The following is a 5,000-nucleotide window of genomic DNA, read 5'->3' as shown; positions in this document are numbered from 1 at the left end:
TGAAAACAGTTTCCAGCCCCTTTCATGAAGGACTACTTGTGCATATTGCAAGATTTCAGTTTCTAAGTGAATGAGCAAAAGAGCATACAGCACCTGGTATTCCCAGGCGGTCTCCCATCCAAGTATTAACCAGGCCCGACCCTGCTTAGCTTCCGAGATCAGACGAGATCGGGCGTTGCCAGGCTGGTATGGCCGTACGAAATAAGTTGACAACCATAGGCTACTTATCCATATACAGATTTAGCAATTGACAATGCAAGGTGGTCTCTCTCTCTCTATCTCTCGTGTCAAAATGAAAACAGCTTCCAGCCCCTTTCATGAAGGACTACTTGTGCATATTGCAAGATGTCAGTTTCTAAGTGAATGAGCAAAAGAGCATACAGCACCTGGTATTCCCATGCGGTCTCCCATCCAAGTACTAACCAGGCCCGACCCTGCTTAGCTTCCGAGATCAGACGAGATCGGGCGTTGCCAGGCTGGTATGGCCGTACGAAATAAGTTGACAACCATAGGCTACTTATCCATATACAGATTTAGCAATTGACAATGCAAGGTGGTCTCTCTCTCTCTCTCTCTCTCTCGTGTCAAAATGAAAACAGCTTCCAGCCCCTTTCATGAAGGACTACTTGTGCATATTGCAAGATTTCAGTTTCTAAGTGAATGAGCAAAAGAGCATACAGCACCTGGTATTCCCAGGCGGTCTCCCATCCAAGTACTAACCAGGCCCGACCCTGCTTAGCTTCCGAGATCAGACGAGATCGGGCGTTGCCAGGCTGGTATGGCCGTACGAAATAAGTTGACAACCATAGGCTACTTATCCATATACAGATTTAGCAATTGACAATGCAAGGTAGTCTCTCTCTCTCTCTCTCTCTCTCTCTCTCTCGTGTCAAAATGAAAACAGCTTCCAGCCCCTTTCATGAAGGACTACTTGTGCATATTGCAAGATGTCAGTTTCTAAGTGAATGAGCAAAAGAGCATACAGCACCTGGTATTCCCAGGCGGTCTCCCATCCAAGTACTAACCAGGCCCGACCCTGCTTAGCTTCCGAGATCAGACGAGATCGGGCGTTGCCAGGCTGGTATGGCCGTACAAAATAAGTTGACAACCATAGGCTACTTATCCATATACAGATTTAGCAATTGACAATGCAAGGTAGTCTCTCTCTCTCTCTCTCTCTCTCTCTCGTGTCAAAATGAAAACAGCTTCCAGCCCCTTTCATGAAGGACTACTTGTGCATATTGCAAGATGTCAGTTTCTAAGTGAATGAGCAAAAGAGCATACAGCACCTGGTATTCCCAGGCGGTCTCCCATCCAAGTACTAACCAGGCCCGACCCTGCTTAGCTTCCGAGATCAGACGTGATCGGGCGTTGCCAGGCTGGTATGGCCGTACGAAATAAGTTGACAACCATAGGCTACTTATCCATATACAGATTTAGCAATTGACAATGCAAGGTGGTCTCTCTCTCTCTCTCTCTCTCTCTCTCGTGTCAAAATGAAAACAGCTTCCAGCCCCTTTCATGAAGGACTACTTGTGCATATTGCAAGATGTCAGTTTCTAAGTGAATGAGCAAAAGAGCATACAGCACCTGGTATTCCCAGGCGGTCTCCCATCCAAGTACTAACCAGGCCCGACCCTGCTTAGCTTCCGAGATCAGACGTGATCGGGCGTTGCCAGGCTGGTATGGCCGTACGAAATAAGTTGACAACCATAGGCTACTTATCCATATACAGATTTAGCAATTGACAATGCAAGGTGGTCTCTCTCTCTCTCTCTCTCTCTCTCTCGTGTCAAAATGAAAACAGCTTCCAGCCCCTTTCATGAAGGACTACTTGTGCATATTGCAAGATGTCAGTTTCTAAGTGAATGAGCAAAAGAGCATACAGCACCTGGTATTCCCAGGCGGTCTCCCATCCAAGTACTAACCAGGCCCGACCCTGCTTAGCTTCCGAGATCAGACGTGATCGGGCGTTGCCAGGCTGGTATGGCCGTACGAAATAAGTTGACAACCATAGGCTACTTATCCATATACAGATTTAGCAATTGACAATGCAAGGTGGTCTCTCTCTCTCTATCTCTCGTGTCAAAATGAAAACAGCTTCCAGCCCCTTTCATGAAGGACTACTTGTGCATATTGCAAGATGTCAGTTTCTAAGTGAATGAGCAAAAGAGCATACAGCACCTGGTATTCCCAGGCGGTCTCCCATCCAAGTACTAACCAGGCCCGACCCTGCTTAGCTTCCGAGATCAGACGAGATCGGGCGTTGCCAGGCTGGTATGGCCGTACGAAATAAGTTGACAACCATAGGCTACTTATCCATATACAGATTTAGCAATTGACAATGCAAGGTGGTCTCTCTCTCTCTCTCTCTCTCTCGTGTCAAAATGAAAACAGCTTCCAGCCCCTTTCATGAAGGACTACTTGTGCATATTGCAAGATGTCAGTTTCTAAGTGAATGAGCAAAAGAGCATACAGCACCTGGTATTCCCAGGCGGTCTCCCATCCAAGTACTAACCAGGCCCGACCCTGCTTAGCTTCCGAGATCAGACGTGATCGGGCGTTGCCAGGCTGGTATGGCCGTACGAAATAAGTTGACAACCATAGGCTACTTATCCATATACAGATTTAGCAATTGACAATGCAAGGTGGTCTCTCTCTCTCTCTCTCTCTCGTGTCAAAATGAAAACAGTTTCCAGCCCCTTTCATGAAGGACTACTTGTGCATATTGCAAGATGTCAGTTTCTAAGTGAATGAGCAAAAGAGCATACAGCACCTGGTATTCCCAGGCGGTCTCCCATCCAAGTACTAACCAGGCCCGACCCTGCTTAGCTTCCGAGATCAGACGAGATCGGGCGTTGCCAGGCTGGTATGGCCGTACGAAATAAGTTGACAACCATAGGCTACTTATCCATATACTGATTTAGCGATTGACAATGCAAGGTGGTCTCTCTCTCTCTCTCTCGTGTCAAAATGAAAACAGCTTCCAGCCCCTTTCATGAAGGACTACTTGTGCATATTGCAAGATTTCAGTTTCTAAGTGAATGAGCAAAAGAGCATACAGCACCTGGTATTCCCAGGCGGTCTCCCATCCAAGTACTAACCAGGCCCGACCCTGCTTAGCTTCCGAGATCAGACGAGATCGGGCGTTGCCAGGCTGGTATGGCCGTACGAAATAAGTTGACAACCATAGGCTACTTATCCATATACAGATTTAGCAATTGACAATGCAAGGTAGTCTCTCTCTCTCTCTCTCTCTCTCTCTCTCGTGTCAAAATGAAAACAGCTTCCAGCCCCTTTCATGAAGGACTACTTGTGCATATTGCAAGATGTCAGTTTCTAAGTGAATGAGCAAAAGAGCAGACAGCACCTGGTATTCCCAGGCGGTCTCCCATCCAAGTACTAACCAGGCCCGACCCTGCTTAGCTTCCGAGATCAGACGAGATCGGGTGTTGCCAGGCTGGTATGGCCGTACGAAATAAGTTGACAACCATAGGCTACTTATCCATATACAGATTTAGCAATTGACAATGCAAGGTAGTCTCTCTCTCTCTCTCTCTCTCTCTCTCGTGTCAAAATGAAAACAGCTTCCAGCCCCTTTCATGAAGGACTACTTGTGCATATTGCAAGATGTCAGTTTCTAAGTGAATGAGCAAAAGAGCATACAGCACCTGGTATTCCCAGGCGGTCTCCCATCCAAGTACTAACCAGGCCCGACCCTGCTTAGCTTCCGAGATCAGACGAGATCGGGCGTTGCCAGGCTGGTATGGCCGTACGAAATAAGTTGACAACCATAGGCTACTTATCCATATACAGATTTAGCAATTGACAATGCAAGGTGGTCTCTCTCTCTCTCTCTCTCTCTCTCTCGTGTCAAAATGAAAACAGCTTCCAGCCCCTTTCATGAAGGACTACTTGTGCATATTGCAAGATGTCAGTTTCTAAGTGAATGAGCAAAAGAGCATACAGCACCTGGTATTCCCAGGCGGTCTCCCATCCAAGTACTAACCAGGCCCGACCCTGCTTAGCTTCCGAGATCAGACGTGATCGGGCGTTGCCAGGCTGGTATGGCCGTACGAAATAAGTTGACAACCATAGGCTACTTATCCATATACAGATTTAGCAATTGACAATGCAAGGTGGTCTCTCTCTCTCTATCTCTCGTGTCAAAATGAAAACAGCTTCCAGCCCCTTTCATGAAGGACTACTTGTGCATATTGCAAGATGTCAGTTTCTAAGTGAATGAGCAAAAGAGCATACAGCACCTGGTATTCCCAGGCGGTCTCCCATCCAAGTACTAACCAGGCCCGACCCTGCTTAGCTTCCGAGATCAGACGAGATCGGGCGTTGCCAGGCTGGTATGGCCGTACGAAATAAGTTGACAACCATAGGCTACTTATCCATATACAGATTTAGCAATTGACAATGCAAGGTGGTCTCTCTCTCTCTCTCTCTCTCTCGTGTCAAAATGAAAACAGCTTCCAGCCCCTTTCATGAAGGACTACTTGTGCATATTGCAAGATGTCAGTTTCTAAGTGAATGAGCAAAAGAGCATACAGCACCTGGTATTCCCAGGCGGTCTCCCATCCAAGTACTAACCAGGCCCGACCCTGCTTAGCTTCCGAGATCAGACGTGATCGGGCGTTGCCAGGCTGGTATGGCCGTACGAAATAAGTTGACAACCATAGGCTACTTATCCATATACAGATTTAGCAATTGACAATGCAAGGTGGTCTCTCTCTCTCTCTCTCTCTCGTGTCAAAATGAAAACAGTTTCCAGCCCCTTTCATGAAGGACTACTTGTGCATATTGCAAGATGTCAGTTTCTAAGTGAATGAGCAAAAGAGCATACAGCACCTGGTATTCCCAGGCGGTCTCCCATCCAAGTACTAACCAGGCCCGACCCTGCTTAGCTTCCGAGATCAGACGAGATCGGGCGTTGCCAGGCTGGTATGGCCGTACGAAATAAGTTGACAACCATAGGCTACTTATCCATATAC

The 5,000-nt window shown here is 47.2% G+C and overlaps 17 non-coding genes across 17 annotated transcripts; all 17 read right to left on the bottom strand.

Annotated features, from left to right (window-relative positions):
• Positions 1-81: 81 nt before the first annotated feature.
• Positions 82-200, bottom strand: LOC146244000 (5S ribosomal RNA). The gene has a single exon (XR_014734948.1). It is a non-coding gene; the product is annotated as a 5S ribosomal RNA (ribosomal RNA).
• Positions 201-374: 174 nt separating this feature from the next.
• LOC146243999 (5S ribosomal RNA) lies at positions 375-493 on the bottom strand. The gene has a single exon (XR_014738663.1). It is a non-coding gene; the product is annotated as a 5S ribosomal RNA (ribosomal RNA).
• Positions 494-671: 178 nt separating this feature from the next.
• Positions 672-790, bottom strand: LOC146243998 (5S ribosomal RNA). Its single transcript, XR_014738096.1, has one exon. It is a non-coding gene; the product is annotated as a 5S ribosomal RNA (ribosomal RNA).
• Positions 791-976: 186 nt separating this feature from the next.
• LOC146243997 (5S ribosomal RNA) lies at positions 977-1,095 on the bottom strand. The gene has a single exon (XR_014739737.1). It is a non-coding gene; the product is annotated as a 5S ribosomal RNA (ribosomal RNA).
• A 182-nt stretch (positions 1,096-1,277) lies between these two features.
• LOC146243996 (5S ribosomal RNA) lies at positions 1,278-1,396 on the bottom strand. Its single transcript, XR_014739283.1, has one exon. It is a non-coding gene; the product is annotated as a 5S ribosomal RNA (ribosomal RNA).
• A 182-nt stretch (positions 1,397-1,578) lies between these two features.
• Positions 1,579-1,697, bottom strand: LOC146243995 (5S ribosomal RNA). The gene has a single exon (XR_014739282.1). It is a non-coding gene; the product is annotated as a 5S ribosomal RNA (ribosomal RNA).
• Positions 1,698-1,879: 182 nt separating this feature from the next.
• On the bottom strand, positions 1,880-1,998 carry LOC146243994 (5S ribosomal RNA). The gene has a single exon (XR_014739281.1). It is a non-coding gene; the product is annotated as a 5S ribosomal RNA (ribosomal RNA).
• A 174-nt stretch (positions 1,999-2,172) lies between these two features.
• On the bottom strand, positions 2,173-2,291 carry LOC146243993 (5S ribosomal RNA). The gene has a single exon (XR_014738095.1). It is a non-coding gene; the product is annotated as a 5S ribosomal RNA (ribosomal RNA).
• A 178-nt stretch (positions 2,292-2,469) lies between these two features.
• Positions 2,470-2,588, bottom strand: LOC146243992 (5S ribosomal RNA). The gene has a single exon (XR_014739280.1). It is a non-coding gene; the product is annotated as a 5S ribosomal RNA (ribosomal RNA).
• A 176-nt stretch (positions 2,589-2,764) lies between these two features.
• On the bottom strand, positions 2,765-2,883 carry LOC146243991 (5S ribosomal RNA). Its single transcript, XR_014738094.1, has one exon. It is a non-coding gene; the product is annotated as a 5S ribosomal RNA (ribosomal RNA).
• A 172-nt stretch (positions 2,884-3,055) lies between these two features.
• On the bottom strand, positions 3,056-3,174 carry LOC146243990 (5S ribosomal RNA). The gene has a single exon (XR_014738093.1). It is a non-coding gene; the product is annotated as a 5S ribosomal RNA (ribosomal RNA).
• A 184-nt stretch (positions 3,175-3,358) lies between these two features.
• LOC146243989 (5S ribosomal RNA) lies at positions 3,359-3,477 on the bottom strand. The gene has a single exon (XR_014739472.1). It is a non-coding gene; the product is annotated as a 5S ribosomal RNA (ribosomal RNA).
• Positions 3,478-3,659: 182 nt separating this feature from the next.
• LOC146243988 (5S ribosomal RNA) lies at positions 3,660-3,778 on the bottom strand. Its single transcript, XR_014738092.1, has one exon. It is a non-coding gene; the product is annotated as a 5S ribosomal RNA (ribosomal RNA).
• Positions 3,779-3,960: 182 nt separating this feature from the next.
• LOC146243987 (5S ribosomal RNA) lies at positions 3,961-4,079 on the bottom strand. Its single transcript, XR_014739279.1, has one exon. It is a non-coding gene; the product is annotated as a 5S ribosomal RNA (ribosomal RNA).
• A 174-nt stretch (positions 4,080-4,253) lies between these two features.
• On the bottom strand, positions 4,254-4,372 carry LOC146243986 (5S ribosomal RNA). Its single transcript, XR_014738090.1, has one exon. It is a non-coding gene; the product is annotated as a 5S ribosomal RNA (ribosomal RNA).
• Positions 4,373-4,550: 178 nt separating this feature from the next.
• On the bottom strand, positions 4,551-4,669 carry LOC146243985 (5S ribosomal RNA). The gene has a single exon (XR_014739278.1). It is a non-coding gene; the product is annotated as a 5S ribosomal RNA (ribosomal RNA).
• A 176-nt stretch (positions 4,670-4,845) lies between these two features.
• LOC146243984 (5S ribosomal RNA) lies at positions 4,846-4,964 on the bottom strand. The gene has a single exon (XR_014738089.1). It is a non-coding gene; the product is annotated as a 5S ribosomal RNA (ribosomal RNA).
• Positions 4,965-5,000: the final 36 nt, after the last annotated feature.

The sequence above is a fragment of the Hypomesus nipponensis genome, chromosome 20 (genome assembly GCF_054491055.1).
Source record: "Hypomesus nipponensis isolate SF chromosome 20, ASM5449105v1, whole genome shotgun sequence".
In the NCBI taxonomy this organism is placed as follows: domain Eukaryota; kingdom Metazoa; phylum Chordata; class Actinopteri; order Osmeriformes; family Osmeridae; genus Hypomesus; species Hypomesus nipponensis.
This window is presented reverse-complemented; position numbering and strand designations above follow the sequence as displayed.